Source organism: Mus caroli, unplaced genomic scaffold (assembly GCF_978045245.1).
Source record: "Mus caroli unplaced genomic scaffold, Mus_caroli_1 scaffold_5, whole genome shotgun sequence".
NCBI lineage: Eukaryota > Metazoa > Chordata > Mammalia > Rodentia > Muridae > Mus > Mus caroli.
The window spans coordinates 57,144,667-57,159,989 of record NW_028227260.1 but is presented as its reverse complement, the minus strand read 5'-3'; positions in this window follow the sequence as shown (position 1 = coordinate 57,159,989).

Sequence of the window (15,323 nt, the reverse complement as noted above, 5' to 3'; positions counted from 1 at the left end):
ATTAACAAAAATAAAAAACAGCAGTTACTTCAAATAACAGTACTAGACAGGTAATAAGATAAATATGTTCTTAATATGTCCTAGGTATCTAAATATCTGAGAATAAATCTAATGTAATGAAATCTACCATAATACAAGAATATTAAGCTATCATGTTTTCTCCAGGGATGAGCCCCATGAGAGTTTACTCATCCTAAAGTGGTGAACTGTAAATACTTGTACATAACTAAATGGGTTAAGTGGTTATATAAATACATATATTATACACATATGTGTAACTATATAGAAGAAAGCATCATGAATAAGAGAGGGAGTGGGAGCAGTAGTTGTAGGGTAGAGGAAGCAAAAAATGTGTACCATAAGAGACAAAAGAAAGGCATGTGAAATATCTTTGAAAATTATAATATATATAATCAAATATACATATATATCCAACTTTTAGAAAATTATATGTAGTGGTGTTAGGGGGGTGGCTCAGTTAGTAAAGTGTGTGCAACACAAATTCGAAGACTAAAATTCAGATCTCTAACATCCACACAAAGAACTGGACACAGCACAGTAAAGCTTCAATCCTAAAGGTAGCTACATAGATACATGGAGATCCCTGGGTCTAGCTGACACTCTTGCCAATCAGTAAGCTCCAAGTTCAATGAGCGATTCTGTCTCAAAAGAATAGTATTCAGGATAAGTGGATATTAGCCCAAAACTTAGAATCTGCCGTATCCAGGGATCCATCCCATAATCAGCTTCTAAACGCTGACACCATTGCATACACTAGCAAGATTTTGCTGAAAGGACCCAAATATAGCTGTCTCTTGTGAGACTATGCCGGGGCCTAGCAAACACAGAAGTGGATGCTCACAGTCAGCTATTGGATGTATCACAGGGCTCCCAATGGAGAAGCTAGAGAAAGTACCCAAGGAGCTAAAGGGATCTGCAACCCTATAGTTGGAACAACATGATGAACTAACCAGTACCCCGGAGCTCTTGTCTCTAGCTGCATATGTAACAAAAGATGGCCTAGTCGGCCATCAATGGAAAGAGAGGCCCATTGGACTTGCAAACTTTATATGCCCCAATACAGGGGAATGCCAGGGCCAAAAGAATGGGAATAGGTGGGTAGGGAAGTGGGGGGGTATGGGGGACTTTTGGGATAGCATTGGAAATTTAATTGAGGAAAATACGTAATAATAATAATAATAAAGAATAGTATTCAGAAGCTATTGAGGAAGAATCCCATATCGGCATCTGTCCTTGTACATGCAACTGCTTTCCCCTAGGTACAACCCTCCCTGCCACACAGAATGTGATGGTCAGCGTTAACTGCCAATTTGACAGAATCTAGACTCACCCAGGAAATTATTCTCTAAGCATGGCTGTGGGGATTGGTTGTGTTTTTAAAAATTGATATAGGAAGACTCATTTATTTTTTGCTGGGATCGTTCCCATGGTTGGGACTTCTGAACTATATAAAATGAAGAGCATGAGAGCAACATTAGGGTGCAAGTTTTGCTGCTCCCTAGTTCTTGATTGTGAACTGATGTGAGCAGCTCCGCAACTCCTCCAAGCCCTTGCTGATATGACTTTCTCACCATAATGACCTCTAATCTGTACTGTGAGCCAGAATTAACAGTTTTTCCCTTCAATTGCTCTTGTTTCGTCAAAACAACAGAAAAATAAATTAAGGCACACATGAAAACATACACACAAACACACACATCACAAATATGTAGCTTCTTTAAGGATTTGAAGACAATGTTATTTAAATGAAATTTAAAGATATCAACTTCCTAAATTGATACATAGGTGCAATGTATTTACAGTATTCTTTTTCTTCTTTTAGGAACTTAACAAGCTGATTCTGTTCTTTTCCCTGGAAGTAATAATGGCCAGAAACAACCATAGTGCTCATGAAGAAGAAAATGAGAGGAATTGCTAAGACAGTAGGCTAATGATCATGGATACACACAGGATAAAAGAAACTGAAACAATCATAGAAATAGTTTGACATTTCATCTGTTGATAATTGGCTCTATGGATTAGTGAAGAATTCGTGAATATTATTGAGAAATGGGGTAACAGTGCATTGGGGAAAGCCAAATACCTTCACATCATATTAAAAAGCAAAAAACAAAGGAAAAAAGGAAATAAGAAAAACAACTAATTGTGACAGAGGACAATTACTATTTTCAAAAACAATATAAGATTTTTCTTCTTAATACAGGAGCTTCTTTTTAAATTTAACTGTGTGCACAGGTGTACGCACACGCATCTGTCAATCCAACTCAGAAGCTTCGTAAACATATAAAACTTGTGGTACAGTGTGAAAAGCATTCTTTGAGGGAAATGTAAAGTGGTAAAGATTTTGTTAAAATAGGAAGAAAATCATCCAATCAACAACATAATTTTGTATTTGGGGGAAGAATAGAAGGTCAACTTAGAATGTGTAAATAACATTAACAAAACTCTAACTCCACTGACAGTATAAGGAGAGAAGTTGGGCACAGGAAAAAGGGAGAGAAAAAGAGAGAAGAGAGGGAAAAGAAGATGTGTAGGAATTAAGTTATTCCATAGAAGAAAATGTGACAATATTAATATTGATTTTTACAGCAGAAAACAGATTACAAAAGAGTATTTTGAATAGTTTTATACCAACAAATATGGTAATACTGGTGAAATGCATAAACAGTTTACCAAACTGATTCAGAAGAAAAAGAAAATTTTAAACAAATATATTTGTAAGAAGAATTAACCAATAATAAAGCAAAACAATCAGAGACCAGAAAGATGACTCAGCTGTTAACTGTACATACTGCTCTAACAGAGGACCTGAGTTCATATCCCAGTACCAATGATGATCCACAAACAGCAGCTTATAACTAAATCTACAGGGGATCCAATGTTCTCTTCTGGCTTTTGTAAGCACGTGCAATTGTGTACATACCCCACCCACCCCTCACACAAACAGGAAGAGAGAGAGAGAGGAGGGAGAGAGAGAATAAAAGTAAGTATTCAGCGAACAGACAACTTTCCCTGACAGCCCAGGATAAAATGGAGTGAAATGTGGTGAAATGTGCCTGGTATTTAAAAAAGAATGACACATATCATTTGCAAACTTGTCCAAGAATTGTAACTTAATGTTACAGAGAAATCCAGATACTATATTGACTAGATTAAAATTGTGCTCTTAAATCAAATTTGGGGATTATATTTTAATATGTAATTTGTTAATAAATAACCACATAGTGCTGTCTGGAGTATTAAGCTTACAGTTTTTTCTCCAATTTTCAGTCTCAGCTAGAAACTGTCCTTCAGTCACTATGAATGTTGGTTTCCAATCTGGTTTGGCTGATATTTGCTGCTGACATATCGAGTTTGTTTTCTTAAAGTTGTCCATCTCTCAGTGTTCACTCCACCTGTGTTAGACAGACCTAGCAAGTGAGTGTGCTGGTGAAAAAGCATCTCTCTCAGAGCTGACTCTAGAAGGTGAGGTTTTCTATCTTCCTAAACTGTGAATGTGAGTACATGCTGACAGTATAAGGAGAGAAGTTGGGCACAGGAAAAAGGGAGAGAAAAAGAGAGAAGAGAGGGAAAAGAAGATGTGTAGGAATTAAGTTATTCCATAGAAGAAAATGTGACAATATTAATATTGATTTTTACAGCAGAAAACAGATTACAAAAGAGTATTTTGAATAGTTTTATACCAACAAGTTGACAAACAACACCAAATCTGGGTGTTGTTCTAAATGTCAAGCAGACAATCAAAATTAGCCATAAAAACATAGTATCATGACAAAGTGAGATTTATTTTGAAAAGCAAGGATGATTAGTGAGAAAGTTAACTAGTATAATATCTTTCTGTAGATTAAAAAAGAAAAAAATTATGCTTCTTTTACTTGATATAGAAAACCCTCATTTTACAAAGTCCAACGGCTTTTATTAATTAATAACTATATTCAATAGAAAGAAAGTTGTACAGCTTGATATAAATCATCCATATTTGGAAAACTCACAGCTAGAAGAACTAAAACCTGTAAAAACGGAAGGGTTACCACAAGATCAGTAATGGAACAAAACTGCCCATTTTGTTAATTCTATTTGGTACAATATTAAGCCCTAGGCAGAGCAATTGGGCAAGAAATAGAAATTAAAGAAACATTAATTTGAAATTAAGAAAGATACCTCTATTTGCAACTGACAACAAGTATTTACTTTTGTAGACTTTTTAAAATTAGGTATTTATTTAATTTACATTTCCAATGCTATCCCAAAAGTCCCCCACATGCTCCCCCACCCACTCCCCCAGCCACCCACTCCCACTTCTTGGCCCTGGCGTTCCCCTGTACTGAGGCATATAAAGTTTGCACGACCAATGGTCCACTCTTTCCACTGATGGCTGACTAGGCTATCTTCAGATACATATGCAGCTTGAAACACGAGCTCCGGGGTGTACTGGTTAGTTCATATTGTTGTTCCACCTATGGGGTTGCCGATCTCCCCAGCTCCTTGGGTACTTTCTCTAACTCCTCCATTGGGGGGCCTGTGATCCATCCAATAGCTGACTGTGAGCATCCACTTCTGTGTTTGCTAGGCCCTGGCATAGTCTCACAAGAGACAGCTATATCTGGGTCCTTTCAGCAAACTCTTGCTAGTGTATGCAATGGTGTCAGCGTTTGGAAGCTGATTATGGGATGGATCCCCGGGTATGGCAGTTTCTAGATGGTACATCCTTTCATCTCAGCTCCAAACTTTGTCTCTGTGACTCTTTCCATGGGTGTTTTGTTCCCAATTCTAAAAAGGGGCAAACTGTCCACACTTTGGTCTTCGTTCTTCTTGAGTTTCCTGTGTTTTGCAAATTGTATCTTATATCTTGGGTATTCTAAGTTTCTGGACTAATATCCACTTATCAGTGAGTACATATTGTGTGAGTTCCTTTGTGATTGGGTTACCTCACTCAGGATGATGCCCTCCAGGTCCATCCATTTGCCTAGGAATTTCATAAATTCATTCTTTTTAATAGCTGAGTAGTACTCCATTGTGTAAATGTACCACATTTTCTGTATCCATTCCTCTGTTGAGGGGCATCTGGGTTCTTTCCAGCTTCTGGCTATTATAAATAAGGCTGCTGTGAACATAGTGGAGCATGTGTTCTCCTTATCGGTTGGAACATCTTCTGGATATATGCCCAGGAGAGATATTGCGGGATCCTCCGGTAGTACTATGTCCAATTTTCTGAGGAACCGCCAGACTGATTTCCAGAATGGTTGTACAAGCTTGCAATCCCACCAACAATGGAGGAATGTTCCTCTTTCACCACATCCTTGCCAGCATCTGCTGTCACCTGAATTTTTGAACTTACCCATTCTGACTGGTGTGAGATGGAATCTCAGCATTGTTTAGATTTGCATTTCCCTGATGATTAAGGATGTTGAACATTTTTTTTCAGGTACTTCTCAGCCATTCGGTATTCCTCAGTTGAGAATTCTTTGTTTAGCTCTGAGCCCCATTTTTAAATGGGGTTATTTGATTTTCTGGAGTCCACCTTCTTGAGTTCTTTATATATATTGTATATCAGTCCCTATCTGATTTAGGATAGGTAAAGATCCTTTTCCAATCTGTTGGTGGCCTGTTTCTCTTATTGACGGTGTCTTTTGCCTTGCAGAAGCTTTGCAATTTTATGAGGTCCCACTTGTCAATTCTCGATCTTACAGCACAAGCCATTGCTGTTCTATTCAGGAATTTTTCCCCTGTACCCATATCTTAGAGGCTTTTCCCTACTTTCTCCTCTATAAGTTTCAGTGTCTCTGGTTTTATGTGAAGTTCCTTAATCCGCTTAGATTTGCCCTTAGTACAAGGAGATAGGAATGGATAGATTCACATTCTTCTACATGATAACCGCCAGTTGTGCCAGCACCATTTCTTGAAAATGCTGTCTTTTTTCCACTGGATGGTTTTTGCTCCCTTGTCAAAGATCAAGTGACCATAGGTGTGTGGGTTCATTTCTGGATCTTCAATTCTATTCCATTTGTCTACTTGTCTGTTGCTATACCAGTACCATGCAGTTTTCATCACAATTGCTCTGTAGTACAGCTTTAGGTCAGGCATGGTGATTCCACCGGAGGTTTTTTAATCCTTGAGCAGAGTTTTTGCTATCCTAGGTTTTTTGTTATTCCAGATGAATTTGCAGATTACCCTTTGTAATTCGTTGAAGAATTGAGTTGGGATTTTGGCGGGGATTGCATTGAATCTGTAGATTGCTTTTGGTAAGATAGCCATTTTTACAATGTTGATCCTGCCAATCCATGAGCATGGGAGATCTTTCCATCTTTTGAGATCTTCTTTAATTTCTTTCTTCAGAGACTTGAAGTTCTTATCATACAGATCTTTCACTTCCTTAGTTAGAATCATGCCAAGGTATTTTATATTATTTGTGACTATTGAGAAGGGTGTTGCTTCCCTAATTTCTTTCTCAGCCTGTTTATCCTTTGTGTAGAGAAAGGCCATTGACTTGTTTGAGTTAATTTTATATTCAGCTGCTTCATTGAAGCTATTTATCAGGCTTAGGAGTTCTCTGGTGGAATTTTTAGGGTTACTTATATATACTATCATATCATCTGCAAAAGGTGATATTTTTGACTTCTTCCTTGCCAATTTGTATCCCCTTGATCTCCTTTTGTTGTCTAATTGCTCTGGCTAGGACTTCATGTACAATGTTGAAAAGGTAGGAAGAAATTGGGCAGCCTTGTCTAGTCCCTGATTTTAGTGGGATTGCTTCCAGCTTCTCACCATTTACTTTGATGTTGGCTACTGGTTTGCTGTAGATTGCTTTTATCATGTTTAGGTATGCGCCTTGCATTCATGATCTTTCCAAGACTTTTATAATGAATGGGTGTTGGATTTTGTCAAATGCTTTCTCCGCATCTAAGGAGATGATCATGTTGTTATTGTCTTTGAGTTTGTTTATATAATGGATTACATTGATGGATTTCTGTATATTGAACCATCCTTGCATCCCTGGAATGAATCCTACTTGGTCAGGATGGATGATTGTTTCGATGTGTTCTTGGATTCCGTTAGCAAGAACTTTATTAAGGATATTTACATAGATATTCATAAGGGAAATTGGTCTGAAGTATTCTATGTTTGTTGGGTCTTTCTGTGCTTTAGGTATCAGAGAAATTGTGGCTTCATAGAATGAGTTGGGTAGAATACCTTCTGCTTCTATTTTGTGGAATAGTTTGTGAAGAACTGGGATTAGATCTTCTTTGAAGGTCTGATAGAACTCTGCACTAAACCCATCTGGTCCTGGGCTTTTTTTTTTTTTTTTTTTTTTTTTTTTTTTTTTGGTTGGGAGACTATTAATGACGTCTTCTATTTCTTTAGGGGATATAGGACTATTTAGATCTTTAACCTGATATTGATTTAACTTTGGTACCTGGTAACTGTCTAGAAACTTGTCCATTTTATCCAGGTTTATCAGTTTTGTTAAGTGCAGCCTTTTGTAGAAGGATCTGATTGTGCTTTTGATTTCTTCAGGATCTGTTGTTATGTCTCCATTTTAATTTCTGATTTTGTTAATTAGGATGTTTTCCCTGTGCCCTCTAGAGAGTCTGGCTAAGGGTTTATCTATCTTTTTGATTTTCTCAAAGAACCAGCTCCTCGTTTGGTTGATTCTTTGAATAGTTCTTCTTGTTTCCACTTGGTTGATTTTGACCTTGAGTTTGATTATTTCCTGCCGTCTACTTCTCTTGGGTGAGTTTGTTCTTTTTTTTCTAGAGCTTTTAGGTGTGTTGTCAAGCTGCTAGTGTGTGCTCTCTTTAGTTTCTTTTTGGAGGCACTCAGAGCTATGAGTTTTCCTCTTAGAAATGCATTCATTGTGTCCCATAAGTTTGGGTATGTTGTGGCTTCATTTTCATTAAACTCTAAAAAGTCCTTAATTTCTTTCTTTATTCCTTCCTTGACCAAGGTATCATTGAGAAGACTGTTGTTCAGTTTCCACGTGAATGTTGGCATTCTATTATTTATTTTGTTATTGAAGATCAGCCTCAGTCCATGGTGATCTGATAGGATGCATGGGACAATTTCATTATTTTTGTATCTGTTGAGGCTTGTTTTCTGACCAATTATATGGTCAGTTTTGGAGAAGGTACCATGAGGTGCTGAGAAGAAGGTAGATCCTTTTGTTTTAGGATAAAATGTTCTGTAGATATCTGTTAGATACATTTGTTCCATAACTTCTGTTTGTTTCTCTGTGTCCCTGTTTAGTTTCTGTTTCCACAATCTGTCCATTGGTGAAAGTAATGTGTTGAAATCTCCCACTATTGTTGTGTGAGGTGCAATGTATGCTTTGAGCTTTACTAAAGTTTCTTTAATGAATGTGGCTGTCCTTGCATTTGGAGCATAGATATTCAGAATTGAGAGTTCCTGTTGGAAGATTTTACCTTTGATGAGTATGAAGTGCTACTCCTCGTCTTTTTTGATGACTTTGTGTTGGAAGTCGATTTTATTCAATATTAGAATGGCTACTCCAGCTTGTTTCTTCAGACCATTTGCTTGAAAAATTGTTCGAGCCTTTCTTTTTTTTTTTTTTTTGATTTATTTATTTATTTATTTAGTTAGTTAGTTAGTTAGTTGCCAGTATAGTTAATTCTTTTTTTTTATTACATATTTTCCTCAATTACATTTCCAATGCTATCCCAAAAGTCCGCAATACCGCCCCCCACTTCCCTACCCTCCCATTCCCATTCTTTTGGCCCTGGCATTCCCCTATATTGGGGCATATAAAGTTTGCAAGTCCAATGGGCCTCTCTTTCCAGTGATGGCCGACTAGGCCATCTTTTGATACATATGCAGCTAGAGACAAGAGCTCCGGGGTACTGGTTAGTTCATCATGTTGTTCCAACTATACGGTTGCAGATCCCTTTAGCTCCTTGGGTACTTTCTCTAGCTTCTCCATTGGGAGCCCTGTGATACATCCAATAGCTGACTGAGCATCCACTCCTGTGTTTGCTAGGCCCCTGCATAGTCTCACAAGAGACAGCTATCTTTGGGTCCTTTCAGTAAAATCTTGCTAGTGTATGCAATGGTGTCAGCGTTTAGAAGCTGATTATGGGATGGATCCCTGGATACGGCAGTCTCTAGATGGTCCATCCTTTCATCACAGCTCCAAACTTTGTCTCTGTAACTCCTTCCATGGGTGTTTTGTTCCCAATTCTAAGAAGGGGCACAGTGTCCACATTTTGGTCTTCATTCTTCTTGAGTTTCATGCGTTTAGCAAATTGTATCTTATATCATGGGTATCCTAAGTTTTGGGCTAATATCCACTTATCAGTGAATACATATTGTGTGAGTTCCTTTGTGATTGTGTTACCTCACTCAAGATGATGCCCTCCAGGTCCATCCATTTGGCTAGGAATTTCATAAATTCATTCTTTTTAATAGCTGAGTAGTACTCCATTGTGTAAATGTACCATAATTTCTGTATCCATTCCTCTGTTGAGGGACATCTGGGTTCTTTCCAGCTTCTGGCTATTATAAATAGGGCTGCTATGAACATAGTGGAGCATGTGTCCTTCTTACCGGTTGGGACATCTTCTGGATATATGCCCAGAAGAGGTATTGCTGGATCCTCCGGTAGTACTATGTCCAATTTTCTGAGGAACCGCCAGACTGATTTCCAGAGTGGTTGTACAAGCTTGCAATCCCACCAACAATGGAGGAGTGTTCCTCTTTCTCCACATCCTCGCCAGCATCTGCTGTCACCTGAATTTTTGATCTTAGCCATTCTGACTGGTGTGAGGTGGAATTCCAGGGTTGTTTTGATTTGCATTTCCCTGATGATTAAGGATGTTGAACATTTTTTCAGGTGCTTCTCTGCCATTTGGTATTCTTCAGGTGAGAATTCTTTGTTCAATTCTGAGCCCCATTTTTTAATGGGGTTATTTGACTTTCTGGAGTCCACCTTCTTGAGTTCCTTATATATATTGGATATTAGACCCTTATCTGATTCAGGATAGGTAAAGATCCTTTCCCAATCTGTTGGTGGTTTTTTTGTCTTATTGATGGTGTCTTTTGCCTTGCAGAAGCTTTGCAGTTTCATGAGGTCCCACTTGTCAATTCTCGATCTTACAGCACAAGCCATTGCTGTTCTATTCAAGAATTTTTCCCCTGTGCCCATATCTTCAAGGCTTTTCCCCACTTTCTCCTCTATAAGTTTCAGTGTCTCTGGTTTTATGTGAAGTTCCTTGATCCACTTAGACTTGACCTTAGTACAAGGAGATAGGAATGGATCGATTCGCATTCTTCTACATGATAACAACCAGTTGTGCCAGCACCATTTGTTGAAAATGCTGTCTTTCTTCCACTGGATGGTTTTAGCTCCCTTGTCGAAGATCAAGTGACCGTAGGTGTGTGGGTTCATTTCTGGGTCTTCAATTCTATTCCATTGGTCTATTTGTCTGTCACTATACCAGTACCACGCAGTTTTTATCACAATTGCTCTGTAGTAAAGCTTTAGGTCTGGCATGGTGATTCCACCAGAGGTTCTTTTATCCTTGAGAAGAGTTTTTGCTATCCTAGGTTTTTTGTTATTCCAGATGAATTTGCAGATTGCACTTTCTAATTCGTTGAAGAATTGAGTTGGAATTTTGATGGGGATTGCATTGAATCTGTAGATTGTTTTTGGCAAGATAGCCATTTTTAAAATGTTGATCCTGCCAATCCATGAGCATGGAAGATCTTTCCATCTTCTGAGATCTTCTAGAATTTCTTTCTTCAGAGACTTGAAGTTCTTATTATACAGATCTTTCACTTCCTTAGTTAGAGTCACGCCAAGATATTTTATATTATTTGTGACTATTGAGAAGGGTGTTGTTTCCTTAATTTCTTTCTCAGCCTGTTTATTCTTTGTGTACAGAAAGGCCATTGATTTGTTTGAGTTAATTTTATACCCAGCTACTTCACCTAAGCTGCTTATCAGGTTTAGGAGTTCTCTGGTGGAATTTTTAGGGTCACTTATATATACTATCATATCATCTGCAAAAAGTGATATTTTGACTTCATCTTTTCCAATTTGTATCCCTTTGATCTCCTTTTGTTGTCGAATTGCTCTGGCTAGGACTTCAAGTACTATGTTGAATAGATATGGAGAAAGTGGACAGCCTTGTCTAGTCCCTGATTTTAGAGGGATTGCTTCAAGCTTCTCACCATTTGCTTTGATGTTGGCTACTGGTTTGCTGTAGATTGCTTTTATCATGTTTAGGTATGGGCCTTGAATTCCTGATCTTTCCAAGACTTTTATCATGAATGGGTGTTGGATTTTGTCAAATGCTTTTTCTGCACCTAATGAAATGACCATGTGGTTTTTGTCTTTGAGTTTGTTTATATACTGGATTACGTTGATGGATTTCCGTATATTGAACCATCCCTGCATCCCTGGGATGAAACCTACTTGGTCAGGATGGATGATTGTTTTGATGTGTTCTTGGATTCGGTTAGCAAGAACTTTATTGAGGATTTTTGCATCAATATTCATAAGGGATATTGGTCTGAAGTTTTCTATCTTTGTTGGGTCTTTTTGTGGTTTAGGTATCAGAGTAATTGTGGCTTCATAGAATGAGTTGGGTAGAGTACCTTCTGTTTCTATTTTGTGGAATAGTTTGTGAAGAACTGGGATTAGATCTTCTTTGAAGGTCTGATAGAACTCTGCACTAAACCCATCTGGTCCTGGGCTTTTTTTGGTTGGGAGACTATTAATGACTGCTTCTATTTCTTTGGGGGATATAGGGCTGTTTAGATCATTAACCTGATCTTGGTTCAACTTTGGTACCCGGTATCTGTCTAGGAACTTCTCCATTTCATCCAGGTTCTCCAGTTTTGTTGAGTATAGCCTTTGGTAGAAGGATCTGATGGTGTTTTGGATGTCTTCAGGATCTGTTGTTATGTCTCCTTTTTCATTTCTGATTTTGTTAATTAGAATGCTTTCCCTGTGCCCTCTAGTAAGTCTGTCTAAGGGTTTATCTATCTTGTTGATTTTCTCAAAGAACCAGCTCCTTGATTGGTTGATTCTTTGAATAGTTCTTTTTGTTTCCACTTGATTGATTTCGCCCCTGAGTTTGATTATTTCCTGCCTTCTACTCCTCTTGGGTGAATTTGCTTCCTTTTGTTCTAGTGCTTTTAGGTGTGTTGTCAAGCTGCTAATGTGTGCTCTTTCTAGTTTCTTTTTGGAGGCACTCAGAGCTATGAGTTTTCCTCTTAGAAATGCTTTCATTGTGTCCCATAAGTTTGGGTATGTTGTGGCTTCATTTTCATTGAACTCTAAAAAGTCCTTGATTTCTTTCTTTATTCCTTCCTTGACCAAGGTATCATTGAGAAGAGTGTTGTTCAGTTTCCACGTGAATGTTGGCTTTCTATTATTTATTTTGTTATTGAAAATCAGCCTTAGTCCATGGTGATCTGATAGGATGCATGGGACAATTTCAATATTTTTGTATCTGTTGAGTCCTGTTTTGTGCCCATTTACGTGGTCAATTTTGGAGAAGGTACCATGAGGTGCTGAGAAGAAGGTGTATCCTTTTGTTTTAGGGTAAAATGTTCTGTAAATATCTGCCAGATCCATTTGATCCATAACTTCTGTTAGTTTCACTGTGTCCCTGTTTAGTTTCTGTTTCCATGATCTGTCCATTGGTGAAAGTGGTGTGTTGAAGTCTCCCACTATTATTGTATGAGGTGCAATGTGTGCTTTGAGATTTACTAAAGTTTCTTTAATGAATGAGGCTGCCTTTGTATTTGGAGCATAGATATTCAGGATTGATAGTTCCTCTTGGAGGATTTTACCTTTGATGTGTATGAAGTGCCCCTCCCTGTCTTTTTTGATGACTTTGGGTTGGAAGTCAATCTTATCAGATATTAGAATGGCTATTCCAGCTTGTTTCTTCATACCATTTGCTTGGAAAATTGTTTCTCAGCCTTTCATTCTGAGGTAGTGTCTATCTTTTTCTCTGAGATGAGTTTCCTGCAAGCAGCAAAATGTTGGGTCTTGTTTGTGTAGCCAGTTTGTTAGTCTATGTCTTTTTATTGGGGAGTTGAATCCATTGATATTAAGAGATATTAAGGAAAAGTAATTGTTGTTTCCTGTTATTTTTGTTGTTAAAGTTGGCATTCTGTTCTTGTGGCTGTCTTCTTTTAGGTTTGTTGAGGGATTACCTTCTTGTTGTTTCTAGGGCGTTGTTCCCGTCCTTGTATTGGTTTTTTTCTGTTATTATCCTTTGAAGGGCTGGATTCGTGGAGAGATAATGTGTGAATTTGGTTTTGTTGTGGAATACTTTGGTTTCTCCATCTATGTTAATTGAGAGTTTGGCTGGGTATAGTAGCCTGGGCTGGAATTTGTGATCTTTTAGTGTCTGTATAACATCTGTCCAGGATCTTCTGGCTTTCATAGTCTCTGGTGAAAAATCTGGTGTAATTCTGATAGGCTTGCCTTTATATGTTACTTGGCCTTTTTCTCTTACTGCTTTTAGTATTCTATCTTTATTTAGTGCATTTGTTGTTCTGATTATTATGTGTCAGGAGGTATTTCTTTTCTGGTCCAGCCTATTTGGAGTTCTGTAGGCTTCTTGTATGTTCATGGGCATCTCTTTCTTTAGATTTGGGAAGTTTTCTTCTATAATTTTGTTGAAGATGTTTGCTGGTCCTTTGAGTTGAAAATCTTCATTCTCATCCACTCCTATTATCCGTAGGTTTGGTCTTCTCATTGTGTCCTGTATTTCCTGGATGTTTTGAGTTAGGATCTTTTTGCATTTTACATTTTCCTTGATTGTTGTGCCGATGTTCTCTATGGAATCTTCTGCACCTGAGATTCTCTCTTCCATCTCTTGTATTCTGTTGCTGATGCTTGCATCTATGGTTCCAGATTTCTTTCCTAGGGTTTCTATCTCCAGTGTTGCCTCATTTTGGGTTTTCTTTATTGTGTCCACTTCCCTTTTTAAGTCTAGTATGGGTTTGTTCATTTCCATCATCTGATTGGATGTGTTTTCCTGTTTCTCTTTAAGGACTTCTACCAGCTTGGTTGTGTTTTCCTGTTTTTCTTTAAGGACTTGTAACTCTTTAGCCATGTTCTCCTGTAGTTCTTTAAAGTCCTTCTTGATGTCCTCTACCATCATCATGAGATATGCTTTTAAATCCAGGTCTAGCTTTTCAGGTGTGTTGGGGTGCCCTGGACTGGTGGAAGTGGGAGTGCTGGGTCCTGATGATGGTGAGTGGTCTTGGTTTCTGTTAGTAGGATTCTTACGTTTACCTCTCGCCATCTGGTAATCTCTGGAGTTGTTATAGTTGTCTCTGTTCAGAGGTTGTTCTTCTGGTGATTCTGAGTATCGTCTGTCAGCAGACCTGGGAGACAGGCTCTCTCCTCTGAGTTTCAGTGGTTATAGCACTCCCTGCTGACAAGCTTTCCTCTTAAAGGGAAGGTGTACAGATATCTGGCGTTTGGACCTCCTCCTGGCCGAAGAAGAAGGCGGAAAACAGGACCTTTCCCAGATGCCGTGTTGCTTTGGCAGGTCACAGAAGCTGTAGGCTTCTGTGGTGCACACTCTCAGCTGTGCAGACTAACTTCCTAAGTTCAGTGGAGTCTTGGATCCAAGGTGTGCTCCCTGCTCCTGAGGCAGAGGGCTCCTGTGCAGGGCAGATCACTGTCTTCCAGCTGGGAGGGTGCCGGATGTCTGCGGCCCCAAAAGGGTGCTGCCTCAGCGGCTCTGTGGCTCCCGCCTGTCCCAGAAGCTGTCTGCCTCTGTGGTCCTCACTCTAACCTGTACATGTTCGAGCCTTTCATTCTGAGGTAGTGTCTGTCTTTTTCCCTGAGATGGGTTTCCTGTAAGCGGCAAAATGTTGGGTCCTGTTTGTGTAGCCAGTCTGTTAGTCTATGTCTTTTTATTGGGGAGTATACATAAATATCCAGGTTTTCCAACACTAATTGTTAAATATATTGTCTTTTCTCCAATGTGTATTTCTGGCATTTTTGTCAAGCATAGGATAGCTATAGGTGTGTAGACTTGTATTTGGGTCCTTTATTCTATTCTAATAACCAATGTGTCCATTTTTAAGCAGTTAAAGTAAAGTGCTGTAAGGTAAAGTGCTGTTTCTACTATGTTTGTTTCTGTATTATAACTTATAAGCTTGAAGTATTAATAACTCCACCAATGATTTTGTTGATCAGGATTGTATTGATAATCTGGATCTTTGTGCTTCATATGAAATTTTAAGTTCTTGGTACTTTTTAAATTCCTGTGAAGAACTGCATGGCATTTTGATCATGGATTTTATTTATCTTT